Raw genomic sequence first — 20,554 nt, 5'->3', positions numbered from 1 at the left:
CGTACAGATCACAGACATTTATTTTACATGAACCGAGAACAGGGGTAACAAGGAAGGTGGGCAGGCACTGAAGACAAGCTAATAGATAAATTATACAGAAAATATAAGATATCATGAGAAACTATCAAAGAAATTGGGAGACCCCGGGATACAAGGTGTCAAGGTTCTAAAGGTTCTTCTTGCTATGTATTTGGGGAAAAAAAGGGCTTTTATTTTTGCCAAGCAAATAGCCCTTTTCGTGAACATAATAAAATATTTTCTTTTTATACTTTCAAGATTTTTAGCACGAGGGGAGAGTTTTAAGGGCCCTTTAAACTTTTGTAGACGCCCATGCTATTTTTTATGTATTTGGGGGTTTAACTATTCACCCTTGCTTTTTATTCTATGCCTTACTATTTTTAATTTATCCCTTAGGTTAAATGCCTTATAGACATGATTTTCTAGAATAAGCGTTTTATTTTGTATTGAATGAAGTTCTTTTTTCTCTTTTCTAAAATCTTCTTTCTTATGAAATAAAATCTCATCCACAACATGGGAGTAGCTCACATCTCACGTGGTGGAAAGTCATTAATTTCATAAGCGCTGTTAAAAGCTTTGCTGCGACAAAAAGATAAATAAAGACGATGAAAAGTTAACAAAATTATTCATGTAAAATGTCTTTCCTTCCATCCAAGGAAACGTGCAAAAGGATCATAAAAACATGAAAAGCAGGATGAAATAAAAGGAAGTGGATGCATAACCCTGGAACACTTATCTTCATACTAGCCGAAAGTAAAACAGTTCAAAATAGGTATGATACCTTTTTATTGACAGTGAATAGATATAAAATTATTTAACTGGATATTTCGAACACATATACAGTATATGTACACTGTATACACTGTATATGTGTTCGAAATATCCAGTTAAATAATTTTATATCTATTCACTGTCAATAAAAAGGTATCATCCCTATTTTGAACTGTTTTACTTTCGTCATGGAAAGGCAGTGTGGTCTTCGAAGTTATCTACTTCATACTAGCAATACGTTTAACCTATGGTTGCAAGCATAAACGTACGTAGGTCCTACCTTTAGGATGTAAACTAATAAAGTAGGTATGATGGCACTAGACCCTCAAGGTCCAAACCAGCGGTGCTGATTTCCGCTTTTTGGCCCTTCAGGAAGTGCAATGGGCGGTTTGGGGCGTTTCAGATAAATTTTTCTAAGGAGTTGAAGCACGACAATTAGAAATTCATTGACCATCAGTTTTTATTTTTATTTTTCTGGGTTTAGGTTTTGTTAAAAATGGGGACTCCTCCCCCAGATTCGAATAGATTTATAGATATTTTGAAATCTAGTGGCTTATTTATATGGTTTAAAGTTCATTTTTTTTAAACTTATTTAGTATCAATTGTTTTCAAGAATGAAGCAAGACAGAAAAAAATCCAATAAAATTCTTTGGTACTTTAAAGAAGTACCCTATCGCGTCGATTACAAAATGTTTTAGCTTGTATGGACAAACTAGTTCAAACTGATTGGGAGATTTTGCCATCAAACAGTTCGCTGTAACGACCTATAAACAAGGATCAAAACGGTTCAATAGTAGCTGGAACTCTAAATAACGGAATTTGATACTGATAGATACATTAAAAAATTGGCTTATTATGATGATTACAGAAACATAGATTTCATTAAGTTAAGTGTTACAATCTAAAGGCTACGAGCCTGAAAAAACGTACTTGATTTACAGACAAGGGGAAAAAATCCCCTAAAAGTCAAATATTCTAAAATGAAAATCGCAACGAATCAGCGTGTGATAGAACCTTAATTCGGAGGTTTCAATCCCCCATATTAAAAATTTGGAACTTTCCATTTTTTGCTGGAAAAAAGATCATGGATGCGTGTTCACGGATTCTAGAGCTCTTTTGACTTGACCAAAAAGATTGGATGGTAACTAGCTTCCCTTTTACGTTTACTTTTTCCCCAAGATCGTCCGATCAAATTTTAAGATAGAGATGCTGTTAATCATAGTTAAGAGACCCAATAGCTATGGATTTGGATGTAACATGACCCCTACCCCCGCATCCCCAGGAATAAGGTTTCTAAGTAATAAAATTTGCCCATTTTTTATGCATTGTATTTGTTATTACAAAGAATGCATACATTTTTGGTTGGGAGGACGAATTTTCTGCTGGAGGGTTTTTTCCCGGGAGAATTTTCCATGGTGAGAGGTTTCTAGGGGGTGCAATTGTCAGGAAAAATTTTACACTGGGGGAATTTGTCAGAATTCCTATACAAAATTCTTTCTATGTGGCCTGGTTTCTCTTTTCCGTCTCAATTTTACGCGTGGAGTTTTTAAGGATATTTGTCCATGGTAAATTTTCACCGGGATTGAATTGTCTAAAGGATATTTCTGTGGCGAGAAGGATTCATCCGTGGAGGTGGGGCCACGTTTCCTGGCATCATTTAGAAAACGATCAGAAATTAAATAAAAAAGGCAAGTTCTTTCAACTGAAGGTAAGGAGCAATATTAAATTTAAAACGAACAGAAAATTATTACGCATATAGAGGTGGTTGCCTCCTCCTCAACGCCTCACTTTTTAGGCTAAATTTTGAATTGTGTGCCAATTCTGTAAGAACGACTCATGAAACACAAGGGTCGTTTAATTAGAACAATAAGAATCTTTTTAAAATACTAAAAATCTTAAGTATAGGGAACGAGGTGTTGAGGAGGGGACAAATCCCCTTCATCTACGTAATGGTTTTTGTTCGATTTAAGTTCTAATATTGCTCTTTACTTTTAATTGAAAAAACGTGTTTTTTTTATTTAATAGCTTGCAGAGCTTGGATACGAGATTCAAATAAACGAAAGAAAACTAAAATTTGACACCTACTTTCCTCAAAATATTAGAAAATCATTTAACTTCTCATGTATTGAACCTGAGATAAAGATGTTCAGATTTAATGAGTGACTTGCATCATTAGAAAGTACACTTTTGTTTTTCAATTAAACAAAGTAGAATTTTCTTTTAAAGTTCACGAAAGAGCATACCCTAAGAATGTTTCGGCGTACCTGCGAGGATTAAGTTAACAACTAGTTCAAGGGATATACCATATGAGCAATTTGACAGCTCTGGGAGCTCCCTGTGGTGCTAACCGCTTTGATTGAAAAACTTGCAAGCACAGGGATGTATCATTTGTGGTATAGGACATTGAATAAAGGGCTGTTTTCGCTATCCTGATCGTTACTAACAATTTTTTGGAAACAAGCCGTACCTGTCGAGTGGTTGACACACTGGACTTGCAATTCTGTGTTCGCAGGGGCAGGGGTTCGAAGCGAGATGATAATTTGGTTTGCAGCGGGGGTTGGCCGTGTGATGCAAAACATCATCATTGGAGGATCTTCTGTAGGAGGACAACGGTGGCAGGACGTGAGATTCAGATCTATGGACAACGGCCTCTGCAAAGGGCTACCTCGACCCTTCCAGGGAACCTGCAAGACTGGGGACCTTGCAGTCAACTCTATTCTCACTTGAGGAATGTCACCCTTTGGGGGAATTGTAGCCTAATAAAAGACCCAGCATTTACGCAGGATTCTGATTAATGGATAATTCTTCTGGGCCTCTTATATTTCAGTGGGCCTTTTCGATCTGAAAAACCTCTTTCTAGCTAATTTATCTACTATGGGCTGCCTCCTCGTAGTAGCATAGTATTTGTAGGCATGGATTTATAATGAGTCAGAGGTAATAGGTTGGATTTGGGATCCTTTGCCCGAGAGGGTGAGGGTTCAAATCCTAGTGTATCAAATTATTTGTTTTGGGAGTCAGGGGTATGACTCTGTAAGCTCAGCTAGAGACGACCCAGCTCTAAATGGGTGCCTGCAGAAATCTTAAATAGGAAGGGTGTGTGAAATCAGAAGGTGGTTGGCCCCCATCCCCCTATTTCACTTCCTGGCTGAAGGGCCTTGAGACGGAAATCAGCATCTCCGGTTCAGACCTCAAGGGTCTAGTGCCACATCCTTTACATTTTATTCTTTACTTAATAGGCTTGAGACTGTTCGTGCAGGATTTCGACTCTTTTTGATAGAAGAGCATCGCCAAGGGCTGAAAACCAGTTTTGACCAAGAAGGGCCCAGGGTTGCAAAAAGCCTCTATTTATTTCGGAGGTCCCAGGGACTTCTTGCTGTCTGGTTCTAAGCCAGCTTAAGCGCTTCGGTGTAGACTTGAGAGAATTTGTTGGTCCCGTCCTGCACTGGTATCTGGTACCATTACTTTTCCTGAGGCCAAACAGTTTCAATGAACATGAAAATTGGAACTTGGAATGTTGCGACATCAAAAAACAACTATCTTAACGACATTCTGACTGAGAAATTCAGACGATTCGAACTGGACTTATTAGGAGTTTCAGAAAACCTATCCCAGGGGTAGGAATGAATACGGAAACTGATCATGATGAATATGGAAACATCTAATTCTTATTTAGGCTGGGAAGTTATCAATAAATACAATACTAATTGCTCATTTTATGACTAAAAAGTTTAGCCTATCAGTTATAATAGTATATGCCCCTGTAAAATCGACTAACGGACATAATAGTGACTCAGATGAATTTTGCTTACAGTTACAGGAGCAAATAGACAGGGTTCCAGGTAGAAATATAGCGTTTTTATTAGGAGATTTTAACGCACAGGTAGAAAATAGGGAAAGATGATATCCTAGCTTAGGTACATTTTAAGAAAATAATATTATCTTTTTAAGATAATTTTAAGAAAAGAGTTTGTGAAGTTGCTAATGTTGTCTTAGGGAAGAAAGTTGGGGCCTCAGCTAGGAATATTAGTGAAAAAGCTTTATTTTTAATAGAGAGGAGAAGGGGTCTGTACAAGAATTATCTCTGTGATAGATCATACGAAAACAAAAGGAATGTAAAGAAAGTGGATAAAGCATTAAAATATAAACTAAGGAGGTGTGAATGGAAGCCATGCATAAAACTGCCGAGGATCTGGAAGATGCAGCTAGACGGCATAATAGTAAAATATTGTACTGGCATATTAATAAATTGAGTGGGAGTAGTCAATCTGGACTTATCCCAGTTAAAGATAGGAATGGGGCCATAATTAGTAATAACCAACGAGTTAAACAGAGATGGATAGAACATTCTGAGAATCTACTAAACCAAGATCGAGTTGCAGGAAAGATATAGAGGAAAATGAAAAAGTTTGTAATACCTTGGATGTGAAGACAGATTTGTTTTGTGAGGAAAAATTAGCGACAGTACTAAAAGGATTAAAAAATAATAAGGCTCCCGGTTCTGATAGTAGTCTCAATGAGTTTCTCAAATATGGCGGTTCTAAGGTTAGAAATAAGTTATTGAAAATTATGAATATGATTTTTGAAAAAGGGTATGTAGCCTACCGAGCAATTATAGGAAACCCTTAATTAAACCACTACATAAGAAAGGTGATAAGAGTGAGTGCGGTAATTATCGAGTTATTAGTCTGGTCTCTGTAGGTAGCAAATTACTTTGTAATACGAGACTTTTTAGACTGTGAGATGCTGTAGACAAAGTTTTAAGAGAAGAACAGTGCATTTTAGAAAAGCTAGAGGATGTGTCGACAGAACTTTCACTCTTAGGTTAAAAAATCATCAGCGTCTGAGTCATCAAACATCTTTGGTCCTTAGTTTTCTAGATTATGAGCAAGTGCCTGATACTGTTGATAGAAGAGCTTAAGCAAAGGTCTTTTCCTTTTATTGTATACCAGACAAATACATTAAAGTGATTAGTGCTATGTACTAGACTAACACTGCTGCAGTTAAGGAAGGAAATGAGGTTAGCAGCTGGTTTCGCATCAAATAAGGAGTTAAGCAGGGTTTTGTTCTATCCTCTTTTATATGGATTATTTTGAAGGACTTTGTCTTAAGAAACACAGGAAAGGCAATGGGAGGGAATCAAATGGGGAGGAAAAACTTTCCTGGACTTGGATTATTCTGATGATTTAAGCATCCTGGATGAAAATATGAGTAAAATGAATGAACTTTCAGAGGTTTTGCAAGTTCAGGGTGCTAGAATAAGTTTGAAAATAAACGTTAAGAAGACTAAGTCACTAAGGCTAGGAATAAGTGAAGATGAAAAGGTGAAGTTGGGTAACGACAAGATTCAGCAGGGGGGCAGATTTACTTACCTTAGTAGTATTATTAGTAAAAACGGTGGGAGCAGTGAATATATTAAAAATAGAATAGCCAAGGCTCAGGGTGTTTTTTCACAGCTAAAAAAAGTTTGGAAGAATAGGTAGATAAATCTGCAAACTAAGGTTAGAATATTAGGAGCAAAGTGAAGGCAGTGGTGAAATGCGGGTCTGAAGCTTGCGCACTCCGAAAAGTGGATGAATATTTTCTAGATGTTTCCAAAGAAATTGCCTACGGATTGTTCAAGGTACCCGGCTGACTGACCGTATTTAAAACAGTAATCTATACGAAAAGTATGGTTCAATCCTGCTTTATAGGGCTATAATGAGAGAATGGTTGAGATTGCTTGGGCACGCTCTACGGATGAAGGATGACAGATTGCCAAAGATTGTCCTTTTTGGCCAACCATATAGGGCTAAACAGAAAGCAGGTCGTCCGCGGTTGGGGTGGTAAGATGTCATAAAAAATATTTAAAGGAAATGGGAACTTCCTGGGAGGATGTAAAGAGGGAGGTTTGGAATAGATTGGGCTGGAGGAGAAGAATGCGTGGCTGTGTTGGCTTCAGGTGGCTTGATGCTGTGATGAGTTATAATTATTATTATTAGTCGTAATAGTAGCAGTAGTAGGTGCATTGAATATACAAGGCCAATTAAATTCCAACTTGCTTTTTTTCTTATGTAAAAATATGATTTATTAAAAAAATTAATAAATATAAGTTAAACGTTAATATTATTGTAAGTTATAAGTTAATATTTGAATTATAAGCTAATGTAAAATATAAGTTAATAAAAAAAACGATAAGTTTTTAGTTTGGCTCAAGGATAGAGTCCGTAACCTTTAGTAGTTACACTCTCAATTTATACAAATGAGAAGACCTCGGCCAAAATTTATTGTTCTGCCACCCTTCCCTTCGCCTAGAGCCACATATCTTAATTTCCTCATGAGTGCATGGAATGATATGTACAAGGCTGTATCCAGGAGGGGTTAGGGGATTTGAAATCCCTTTCCCCGTATTTTTTGTCTGGCTCACAAAAACATACCGAAAATGAATATAAACTAATTTTTCATGCATTTTTAATTTTCTTATCAAACCCTCATCGAATATATCTTTTTGTAAGACCCACCCCCCTCTGAAAAAAGGTTATGTATGCGAACCTGGAATGAAGTGGTAAGAATGGAAGTATCATTTCTCTTTCTACAAAATTCTCGCTATGTCCACTAAATTTCATTCCAGTCAAATAAAAGCAGAGCCTAGTGAATACATAGAAACCAATAAAATATGCACGTCTGTCTAATCTCTACAGAAATATTCTAGGCTGAAATGTTTTGACACTTTTTGACCATTTTTTTTTTCTTTACAGATAAAATCAGAGTGCCGTAATGTGGCACTAAAAAAGCATCGCCGTTGAACTTTGATAACTGGAAAACATATCTTAAAACTAAATAAACTTTTAGAAAGTAATGTCAGTGTGAACGAAACTCTGGATTAAATGGAAAAGAAAAATTGACAGGAGTACGAGTACAATCCAATTACTTTCTTTTGAAGAAGAACTTGTTTTGAATTATTCCCAGAAATGTTTCGCTTTTGATTGTATTGCTGCTGTGGCTGTAATTGTGGCTGTGGCATAGAGGAGAAAGGAGAGGAGAGGAGGAAAGGAGAGAGGAGGAGGAAAGAAGAGAGGAGGAAGCATAGAGGAGAAAAATACCTTTCCTAATACCATTCCAAGCCATCAATCGAATGCATGGAATTTACACAAATGTGTATTAGGATGTGTATCAGTCTAATTCTGTTGAGGCATATCTTAACATTCATTGATCTTTAATCTAAATTTCTCTAAGAGCAACTGACAAAGAACTTCTCGGGGCCCCTCTTACCTTGTCATTTTTCATCTCTGTCAATGACAAAGCTTTCGACTTTCATCTTCTTTATCTTTCCAGTCATAAAATTCTTGCCTCTATTAACTTGATTTTCCAATCAATGCTTTTAAGGACATTCCTTTTCTGAGCCCTTTGTTATCGACTTTTGTTGATCAATGGAAAAGCATAACACAGGTATAAGTTATTCCCCGTTAACCTTGGAAAAAGTTGTCTCACTCTTTGAATATACTAGGAAGCTTGTGTAAAAATTAATGCTGGTACTCAAATTAATTAGTGTGAAGATGAGCTTTTATTAAATAAAAATCTTAGAAGAAGAGTCGTGCTTTTTATAATATGCCACTTACAGGCTTGTTGACGTTGACACTAATTAATTAATTAATTAATTAATTATATTACTAATTAATATAATAACTAATTTTATTTTATTAATATAATTTTTATTTTATTAATATAATAACTAATTTATTATTATAATAATATAATATAATAACTAATATTACTAATTAATAAATTAATAACTAATTAATTAATTTGCTGAATTGAACGGGCTAAAATACGCATCTGATAATTTTTACATATCTGATGAGTTTGTGCGCATATAATAAGAAAGATGTATTTGCAAATCAGTATAAAAAAATTGCAAGGCTCTTCAACCTAACGTTGCTCTTTTCGGACAAAAAAATTTCAAATGGAAGGCATCGGCACCGCATCCTTTTTCAACGAATTTAAAGCTCGAGTCTCGGGAGCTTCATAAAATCTAAGGAAGTAAAAATAAACAGAAGTGCGGCTTTGATCCTTTAATATGGGTATGTTAAAACTGACAAATCACTGACATGGTAGCGTTTCCTAGCAGCCGTAGAAAACTTAAAAAGAAGGTTAGTACTGAGCTTAGCCACTGAGAAATAGAGAATTTACCTGTAAAAGGTATTGCTACTATAAGATTTTTATTCTTTTTTCTTACTTCAAATTACATACAAAATACGAATCAGGTTTCGCGTTATTGTTAAAGGCTCAAAATTTGACATATCCAAATCAGGCACGCACTACAGCATGTGAAAAATTAGAGCTATTTAGGCGCTCAATTTGAGATTTGGTCTTTTTTACAGCCCTAAATAGTTGATTGTAAAAAAAACACAATTTTTAACACTAAAGCATCGGTAACTTAAACATTTAGGAGGGGGGGGGTAATGACCCGTCCCCTGTTCCAGCACCCATTAATGTCCGTACTTGACATCTATTTTCAGTATTTAAAATATGTCTTTGAAGATAAACAGAAACTTCATCAAATCAAACAGTTCGTGGTAACGAACTGTAGTAAGGAGCAACCCGGCTCAATAGTAACCAAAAACTCTAAAAAACAGAATTTTTATACCAATAGCTACAGCAAAAGAATCACATTTTAATGCTGATTTTAAATATTTAAGTTTGGTCAAGTTTAACCTTACCCATCAAAAGTTGCGAGCCTGAGAAAATTTGCCTTATTTTAGAAAATAGGGGAAAACACCCCACGTATCAGAGAACCTTACTTTAGAAGTTTCAAGCTCCTATCTACAAAAAGGGGGCTGCTCCCTCCTCAATGCCCCGCTCTATACGCTAAAGTTTTTTACTGTTTTAAAAAGTAGAGTTGAGAGAAAGTGTCAAACTTTAGCGTAAAGAGCGGGGCATTGAGGAGGGAGCAGCCCCTTTCATATATGAAGTAATTTCTGTCCGTTTGAAGTTTTAATGTCGCTCCTTACTTTCAGTTAAAAAAACATGTTTTTTTTTTATTTAATTACTTTAAGAACCATAGAGAAAATTACTTTAGAAATAAGGGATAATATATTTGGCTCAAAATATCTAACGTCTCAAAAACAAACCAATACCATCGAAAACCACTATTCAACACGGAAATCTATACAGGAAATCCTTTTCTTCGCTTAGAGTTTTTGCTAAATTTATTAGAATCTGGATATGATTAAAGGTTAAATCTTCTTTAAATCCAAGCAAAATCTACACATATTCTTCTAAACAAAAAAACTTCTAGTTATGAAATATATAGAAGCAGGAATGGCAGGTATTTACAACCCCCTTCCGGAAAACAACTTCCCCGCAGAAAATAACCCCTAGAAAAAAACCTTCCCCTGAAAAATGTCCCCAAAAAATATACCGCGTTAAATACCCCCTTTTATACGTTTTGATTTCCTGGGGGTTCAAATGTTCTAGAAGAGAGGTAGCAATACATCAATGGCAAGCATAGGTCTTGAAAACTGTGTATTCTCTCTAATACTAATATAATTCTCAGGCAAATATAGGCAATTATTAACTGCCTCGTTATTCTTATGTGAATACTACTACTACTACTACTACTGCTACTACTAAGAACTAACTTCAGCACCAAGCCACCTGAGGCCAACACAGCTACGCACGCTCCTTCTCCAATCTAATCTATGGAAGGCCTCCCTCTTTACACCCTCCCAGGAAGTTCCCATTTCCTTTAAATCATTATTTATGACATCCTCCCAACACAGACGAGGATGACCTGCTTTCCATGTAAACCCCAGACGGTTGGCAAAAAGGACAATCTTCGACAATCTGTCATCCTTCATCCGCAGAACGTGGCCTAGCCATCTCAACCTTTCTTTCATTATAGCCCTAGAAAGCGGGGTTGAACCACATTTTCGTAAAACCTACTGTTTGAAATATGGTCAGTCAGCCGGGTACCCAGAAAAATCCGTAGGCAATTTCTCTGGAAAACATCTAGAAAATTTTAGTCTGCTTTTCGGGGCGCCCATGCTTCAGAGCCATATTTGACCACTGTCATCACTGTAGCTTCCAATATTTTTTTCTTGGTTTGCAGACTTATCTTCCTATTCTTCCAAACTTTTTTTAACTGAGAAAAAACACCCTGAGCCTTCGCTATTCTATTCTATTAGCATCTTCACTGTTCCCACCTTCTTTACAAATAATACTACCAAGGTAAGTGAAGCTGCCAAGCTGATCAATCTTTTCGTTAACCAATGTCACCTTTTCATCTTTACTTATTCCTAGGCTTAGTGACGACTTAGTCTTCTTAACATTAATTTTCAAGCCTATTCTAGCACCCTGAACTCGCAAAACCTCCAAAAATTCATTCATTTCAAAAATTCAACACTTTCATCTAATATGCTTAAATCATCAGCATAATCTAAGTCCAGGAGCGTTTTTCCTCCCCATTTGATTCCGTGGCCTCAAATTGCCTTTCCTGTGCTCCTTTATGTAAATAATATCTCCTAACTTTCCAATTCCTACCTTTTTGCAATCAACCGACCTGATAGAAGTCCCGAGGAGAGCGCATATTCTCTAAAACAACTAAAACTTAAATATGGTTTAATATAGCCTCTCAAAAAGTAAAACCTCTCAAACGAACATCAAGCGCCGGTCATTGACAACACAAACAATTAAACACGAGTGTACCAGCCGCTCTCTACCTAGACCTCTTCAGCAAAATAGCCTGGCTGCTCTCTCCTTTTATTATCTGCAAATAGTTTCATGTTCTCTGAAATGAAGTCGCTTATCCTCGTTTATCCTATATTTTCCGGGTTAGCAAGCGTAACTTATGAGCAACTAATCCAGATTGTGGCCTGATAAGTAATCATGACGTGGCCGAACACACTTAGGGGTTATCCTGTTTGTTTTCTTTTTTCTTAAATCGTACTTGCAAGGGAAATGGGCGAATTGACAGAATCTTCAGGGTTAAAGCTTTTTTTTGTTAAGATCTGTTTTGGTCGATTGCTAAGTCTTAAATTAAAAGTAATACCATGACAGTTTAAACTTGTCCTTTGTTCGGATAACCTACGTAAACTTTATAATCGTTTTCTTTTCATATCGAATTTATATGGTGGCTGAAAATGATAACAAAATGGGAAAAAGTGGGCTGGTTATTTTGACTCTCAATCAGGCTAATTTTCAGCTGCTGAAATACAAAAAATGGTATGTGATATATTAGTTAAAAATGACTTATATACTTCTTCTACTAAAATCAGGCACGCCTGATCAACTTGTTTAATCAAGAGACACGTATCGGCTTATGAGTTTTTTCTGCATGCTGAAGAACATACATTTTCTATATAAAAAAAAGTCTAAAAGAAATCTTGAATAAAAATCACGTTCGAAACTCAGTAAATAATTTTCTTTACAAAAACCATTAGCTAAAATTTACATCGAAGAAATTTGTTGAACTATTGCAGTCTTGGTGATGCCAGACAAGGTTAAATAACTTCAATCAAGGTTGAGTTTCCACTAAAGAGAATCAATATAAAGCTTCACAATTAGACTCTCGAAACGAGTTATTCAAATTGAGTTATGTAAAATTGCAAAGGAGGCTTCAGTTCTGACTAGAGATTTGAAGGAGTTTGGGGAGGGGAATAAAGTTAAAGCTAGAATAAAATATCATACCCAGAAATTCCAACCGAAACTCTTTAGTAGTAATATTAACAGGGACTTTTTACCAAAATTGTTGCTCATCACCAATTTTTTAATTATATTCAAGTTTTATTCAAACGTGAAATTGGAATGAAATACTGGAAATCTTCAAGAAATTCGAATAGAAAAAGCTTTCATTTTTCTAACTCGTCAATTTTAACTAAAAAAAAAAGAACTAAATTCACATACTAAAAAAGAACTAATTAAAAATCACATACTAAAAAATACGGTTAAAGAGCTTCGAGAGTAGCGAAAGGTTAAAAGGAGGCATATGTATATGTATAGGGGGTAAAGGGTATGAGGTAGAGGGTTTTTTACTAACCCTGGAAACGAATTGGTAAAAATTGAGTTATGTAAAATTTTAAAGGAGGCATCAGTTCTGACAAGGGATTTGAAGGAGGTTGGGGAAGGGATCAAAGTTAAAGCTAGAATAAATGTCATACCCAGTACTAAATTCGAAAATAATCATTCTAATAAGACCAAAATACTTTCTTAAAGATTTCCAGTATTTTATTTCATTTTTATACTAAGCGACTGGAGGAACTAACCCCACAAAAAATTGGGTACCCCTATGTTAATTTGCCAAGAGCAGATATATTTCCAAAAATTGAGAATTAAAGTAATAATGTTTGTCTAGGTTGCATAACATCTAAAAAAAAGCAGAAAAAAGAAATACAAAAGAACAAATGTATAAAAAAGGGAAAAAAATACTAAATTTATAATTAGACAGATTAAATTATTTAATTAATAAGCAGAAAATATGTAATATATAATAAAATCGATATAAGGTAGAATATTAATAAAAATGTATATAATGAACATGGGAAAATATGTACATAAATATAAAAGATATAAAAAGCCAAAAAAAACGGGAAATAAGGGAAAAGACTCAGTCTTAATATAACCTATTTATTATATAGGTGGAGAATGGGTAAAGCAATTCGCAAAAAAAGTAAAAGAACATTTGGTTAAAACCCTAAAAGATAATTAGTAATATTAACACTCCTCAAAAGGTGACATGTAAAGCAACAATCTATTATTATTTCTTTATTTAATTAAAATTGACGAGTTAGAAAAATGAAAGCTTTTTCTATTTTCTTTCTATCAGATTTTTTCTTAATAATTCCGTTTTTCTTCTATTTGATTTTTTACTCTTCTATTATAAGTTTATATAGATTCGTTCATAAGATACAATGTTCTTCAAAATAATCCTTTTCATGCTTTTACACGGGTACTAGTAAGCAATTACTAGTCTGTAAAATGTTTTCTCTTATAGTGTATTTTAAGTAGGGTAACCTTAATAAATAAAGATTTTAACTTTCTTGATAGCTACTTCACCTTATCTTCTATCAGACATCAAAATCCTGTTGAGTAGAGAGATATTGCTATATTTATTAAATTCTCAAGGAGGATTTCTAGGAAGTCAGGCAATTACTCAATTTTTTGGAGGGGGTGGGAGGTAGGAACAATATTAAAAATTGATAAATTAAATATAAAAAGCCCCCAAAAGTGGGGGAAATGTGTTACTTCAATTGGAGGGGCTCTTGGAACAGGGGGTACTGTGCTGCGATGTCCCTAATAGAACCGTTTCTGTAACTTTAGATGTGTTTAGATTTGGACGGAGACCTGGGTATTGTGATATCACTTCGGGAGGCTAGGTTTTTGTCTGAAAGTATAGAGGTTTGCAGTTTCAACTACGAAACATTTTTTGAAATGTAAATAACAACTTTTAGCTGAAAGTCGAGTTGTTATGCAATTCCAAACTATTTCTGCAAATGGTATTAAGGGACAGGCACGGATTTAGAACAGTATTAGTTTGTCTGTTATTGTTATTTTTTATCGGGGGGAGGGTACTTGAAAGTTGAGAGGGGTCAAAATTTTTAGATCAAGCTTTATTTTTGATTAATAATATTGCATGAGTCTAAAGGTGCGGTTGATTTCCTTTATAATGACGATCTGTATGAAGCGACTGCACAAAGTAACACGATATTTTTGTTTATTTACCTTAATACTTCTCTTCACCTGGGTATGTGTCCTGGATTAAAAATAGTTAAGCAATGCCCATCAGGTTTCCATTATTGAAGTACATGAACGCCCACCAAGTGATGAGCCTTTTGGTACCAAAACAACACAATATTGTATAAAATATAAGTATTGGAAACCATTCATTGGCTTCCATTTATTGAGGGAGGGAATACGGTTATCTTTAGCGTTAAAGTTAGAATAGAGCGTAATACACAATATCAAAATCAAAGGTAATTATTATAACTAGACCAAATACTTTCTTAAAGATTTCCAATATTTCATTACATTTTTTAGACGAAGTGGATGGAAGAGCAAACCCCAGACATTAACCTTATGTTGACTTCCCGAGACAAAAAATACTTATCCAAAAATTGAGAATTAAAATAATAATTGTTTTGGCTGTATAACAAACAAAAGAAGTAAAAAAGTAGAAAAAAAGAAATATGTAATAACTATAACGTACAAATTAAAATATAATAAATATATAAATAACATATTGAATTACATAATTAATAAATAGTCGTTTCTTAGTATATAATGAAATCAAAATGATACAAAATATCTATAAAAAATAATCATACATGTAGAATCTAGTTCATAAGCACAATAAATATAAAGCACTAAAAAAAGAAAGAAAGGGAAAGGATTCCCTCAAGCCTTATACAAACTTTTTATTATATTTGTAGAAAGTGGATAAAGCAATTGACCAAAAAGTCAAAAAGAAATTGGATAAAAACTAAGAAATACTTCGTAAGAAATAACACTCTTCAAGATGTGACAGGTTAAATAGCAATCTATATGCTTCCTAGTGTTTTTTTTTATTAATTCTGTTTTTCTTTCTATTTTATTTATTACCTCTTCGTCGATCAGCAATAAACTTAGATCAAACTGTTCGTGGTAACGACTGTAAGTAAGGAGTGACTCGGTTTAATAGGTACCAAAACTTTAAAAAACGAAATTTAATATCAGTACATACATCAAAATAATCAGCTTATTATGCTGATTCCACATATCTAAATTTCGTGAAGTTTAGTGTTACCCATCCATAGTTACGAGCCTGAGAAAATTCGCCTGATTTTTAAATAGGAGGAAAACACCCCATAAAATTAAATGAATCTTAATTAAAATGATGCCATCATATTCAGCGTACCAGAGAACCTAACTATAGAAGTTTTTAATTACTATATTCAAAAATGCGAAATATTGTTATTTTTACTAGAAGACGGATCACGGATGCTTTTTTATTTTTTATTTTTTTCATTTTTTTTTCAAGGGGTGATCGTGTTGAAATAATGGTCCTAGGGTATTTTAAGAGGATGCATTGGAACGAAAATTAAAAGTTCTATTGTTCTAAGTTCTATATATCTGATACGGTAAATTTTCATTAAGATTCTCTGACTTTTAGGGGCTGTTTCCTCTTTTTTTCAAAAATAAGGCAGATATTATTTGGCTTGTAACTTTTGATGGGTATAACCAAAATTAAAACCTGTAAATTTTATATCAGCATAAAAATCTAGTTCTTTCGATGTATCTATTGGTATAGTGTTTCGATTACTATTGAGCTGGGTCGGTCCTTACTTACACCTCGTTACCACGTTAACTGTTTGATTGGGGGAAAAAAACTTCAGATTTAAAAGGGCTTAATAAGGAAATGCAGCGAAATGGGACTTGGTAAGGTTCGTATATTGTGGAAATCGGTACTTACCGAGTTTTTATGGGGGGGGGGAGAATATTATAAAAATAGATAATTTGAATAAAAATTTCTCTAAATTGGAGAAAATTTAGGTTTTCAGAGAGGAGGCTGTTGGAACTAAGCAGACTATGTTGGAACGTCCCTTACGAAACTGTTCCTGTAATTTAAGACGCGTTTACATTGGGACGGGAACCTGAGTACTCTGTGTATTCGAGACCTGAGTAATCCGTTTGAAAGGCCAGATTTCGGCCTAAGTGAAAAGAGCTTTACAATTTCAATTATGAAACGTTTTCTGAAATGTCAGTCACAGCTTTTAGCTGAAAGAAGAGCTGTTGCTAAATTCCAAATTATTTCTACAGATGATATTCAGGGACAAGCTCGGATATAGAACAAAATTAGTTTGTTTGTTGTTATTTTCAGGGGGGCACTTTAAAGTTTAAAGGGGGTCCTAATTTTTAGATTAAGTACTTATCGATTAATAATGTTGCATGAGTTGCAGGTTCTGGCTGATCTTCTTTGGATCGACAACCCATTTGAAAGCAATGCGCAGCGTAACACGATATTTCTTCCCTGACACTAAGTTTCACCAGGGTGCCCTGAAGTGGAAAAGGTTCAGCAACACCCAGAAGGTGTTAATTGCGGATGTACACTGACACCCATCAAGTGAGAATCTCCTTAGTGCCAAATCAATAAAACATTGTGTGACACAAGTATTGGGAGTCATTCATTATAGTTGATTTTTTATGTTGAAGTGAGATTTAAAAAATAGCCAAACATGATCCGAAAATTAATCAGAATCAAAATAAATGGTCCTTTCTGCTGAGTTTGTAAAATAATATTGTTTTTTTTTAAAGTTTGCATCTTTTTTGTGTTACCTTAGATAGTTTCGCTGTATATAATCTGTTTCCCTTTTTCCTCATATGTAGGTAAATCATCTAGGAGGGAGAGGGGTTCAATCGCACCTTTGATTTTTTACTCCCCTTGCTATATTTTGAAAATATTTTTTGGGGTATTTTCATTGAAAAATCCCTTTTGTATTCTTGTTTTTGAAAAAATCAAAATAATAACAATATGCCGCCATCCACTTTGTTTTGAATAATATATTTTGGAAACCACGACATTTTTTTAGTGACGCCCGTGTTTATATACTCTGTTTTGTTCTCTGTTCTGTGTTTTCTCAATAAATAAATAATAATCAATAAATGATGTAGCCTATCTGATTTGAATATGTGGCCAAATTTGTCAACTTGATGAATAGGGCTGATTCTTTCGTTATTAAACAAAGGTAACCTACCCAAGTGTTAATTTATAATAATGCCCTATTTCCTTTTGATATGAAAATCCCCTTCACGGCTTCACTAAGGTAGAATTAATAAGCCATGAGTAAAAATAACTAATTTATCATGAAAAGGAAACTTAGTGTCACCACCTTTTGCTTAGCAAAAAGTAAGTTTCACTAGTGAATGTATTAGAAAGTGTAATGGCGCATTTTGGAGAGAGAAGAAGAAAAACGAATTGAAAATCATAATTAAATAATAATTAAGTTTAAAAACACGAATGACATACCAATTTTTATTATCAGTCGAGGCGAATCAGAAAGCATTATGTGACATTTAATTTTAGGAAAAATCTAAATTTACGGTTGGGGCCATAACTATGATTTTTTACGGGGGGGGAGGCTTACAAAAACTTAAGAAGCTCGTCAAAAATGTATTTATATACATTTTTGTAAAGGTTTTACGAGTCAGGAAACGATTTTAAGGGGGGATGAACCCCCTCCAAGACGCGGCCTTGTTTACGGTCCAACCTTTTGAACTTAAAAAAAAGGAGATTCGACAGTGATTCACAGTCTAAAACACTAGTTCCCAAACCCGGGGAGGTTGAAAACCCCCGATTACTGATTTTTGACATTGGTTATTCCAATGATGAGCTTCTTTCATTCCTATTTGCCCCATTTTCACAAGGTTGTACGAAAGTGGCGTAAAAAAATGTAGGTAAATTTGAGGTGGAAGCCATGGATAGAATTAACGTAAACTGGAAAATGCAGCCAGGTGGGATAGTAGTAAAACATTGCATTGATATGTTAAAAAATGAGAAGGAATTGTCAAAATGGACTTGTCTCAGCTAAAGATGGAAAAGGGCTTGCAATTAGGAATAACGAAAGAGATAAAGAGAGATGGGCAGAACATTTTGAGGAAGTACTTAACCATGATACAGTTGCAAGAAATGATATAGGAAAAAACGAAAAAAGAGCTTGTGACACTATGGAAGCGAAGGAAAGTTTATTTTGTGAGGAAGAATTAGTGACAGTACTAAAAGGATTAAGAGAAAATAAGGCCTAGGCGCTGATACTGTGGTACATGACTTTTTTTTAATATTATGGTTTTGAGATTAGAGATAAGTTACTGAAAATTACAAATATAATTTTTGAAAAGGGGCAAATATCCAGTGATTTTATGAAAACTCTAATTAAACCTCTCTATAAGAAAGGTGATGATTTCATTAAACCTCTCTATAAGAAAGGTAATGATTTTATTAAACCTCTCTATAAGAGAGGTAATGAGAGTGAATGTTGTAGTTATTGAGACATTTGCTTTGATTCTTTAGGAACTATATTTCTTGGAATAATGATACATTCTACATTTAGAGATGCTATAGATATAGTTTCAAACAGTTCGTGATAACAAACTGTAAGTAAGCAGCAACTCGCTTCAATAATAGCCGAAACGCTAAAAATCGGAATTGTGATCCTAATAGATGTATCAAAAGAACCGACTTATAATGCTGATTTTAAATATATAAGTTTGCCTGAGAAAATTTGCCCAATTTTAAAAAAAGGGGGGAACCCACCCTAAAAGTCATAAGATATTAATGAAAACAATACCACCAGACTCGTCGTATCAGAAAATCCTAGTGTAGACGAATCAAGCTTCTATCTGCAAAATGTGGAATTTTGTATTTTTTGCCAGAAGAAAATCACGGTTGCATGTTTATTTGTTTGTTTTTTTTTCAAGGGCGATTATACAGACAAAGCGGTCCTAGAATTTCGTGGGAGATCTAAGTCGAACGGAAATTAAAAGTTCTAGTGGCCTTTTCAAGTGTCCAAGAAATTGGGCGAAAATCAAAATTTTGAGATAGCCATTTTGTTCATCATAATCAAAAGACCCAAAAGCTATGACTTCGGATATAACATGACCCCTCACAGCTCCGGGGAAAGGCCTTTAAGTTACAGAAAATTCCCCATTGTTTACGCATAGTATTTGTTATTGGGAAGTATTTATACATTTTTGTAAGCGGGGGGACGAATTTTCATCTGAAGATTTTTCCACGGGGAGATTTTTCATGAAGAGAGAAGTTTCCAGGGGTGAACTTATAAGGGGAAATTACAAACTGGGGGTATTTACCAGAATTTCTAGACAAAATGCTCTTGTATGTCTAGCTTTCTGTTTTCCGTCTCAATTTTACACGTTTGATGGGGAAAGGGATTTTCCGTGAAAGCGGGCCAGATTTCCTGGCATTATTTAAAAAGCATTCAGAAATTAAGTAAAAAAATTAAGTTTTTTCAACTGAAAGTAAGGCGCACTACTAAAACTTAAAACGAACAGAAATTACAACGTATATGAAGGAAATTGCCCCATCCTTAACACCTTGCATTTTACGCTAAGTTTAAACTTTGTCCCAATTCTTTAAGAACAACTCCTGAAACACAAGGGTCGTTTAATTAAAAAAAAATAAGAAGCTTTTTTTAAAAGTGCTGAAAAAACTTAAGCTTAAAGACCGAGATGTTTAGAAGGGGCAACTCCCTTCATATACGTAATAATTTCTGTTTGTTTCAAGTTTTAATAATTCTCCTTACTTTCAGTTGAGAATTTTTATTTGTTTATTTATTTAAGAGAAGAATTGTGTGGTTTTGGAAGAGGAGAGGATGTGTTGATCCAATTTTTACTCTTAGATTAAAAATCATAAAGGGGTAGAAATCATTCTACCCCTTTAGTCTTCAGTTTTATAGCATATGTGCAAAAGTTAATTCAGCCAATAGAAGAGCTTCAACGAAGGTCCTATTTTTATAAGTATTTATATAATTATATATTATATATTATATTTATTTATATATTATATTTTATATAAGGTCTTATTATTAATATAAATCCATTAAAGCGATTAGTGCTACGTTTGAGAATAACATTGCTGCGATTAAGGTAGGAAGTGAGGTTAGTAGTTGGTTTCGTATGGAATCAAACAGTTCGTGGTAACGAACTGTAGTAAGGAGCGACCCGGCTCAATAGTAAACGATACTCTAAAAAAACGAAATTTAGATGCTAAAAGATATATCAAAAGAATTGGATTTTTATGCTG

The 20,554-nt window shown here is 34.4% G+C and overlaps 1 protein-coding gene across 2 annotated transcripts in view; it reads right to left on the bottom strand.

Annotated features, from left to right (window-relative positions):
* Nucleotides 1-20,554, bottom strand: part of LOC136026504 (adenylate cyclase type 5-like) — a 300,964-nt gene that overhangs the window by 204,650 nt on the left and 75,760 nt on the right. The window lies entirely within an intron of this gene.

The sequence above is a fragment of the Artemia franciscana genome, chromosome 4 (genome assembly GCF_032884065.1).
Source record: "Artemia franciscana chromosome 4, ASM3288406v1, whole genome shotgun sequence".
NCBI lineage: Eukaryota > Metazoa > Arthropoda > Branchiopoda > Anostraca > Artemiidae > Artemia > Artemia franciscana.
This window is presented reverse-complemented; position numbering and strand designations above follow the sequence as displayed.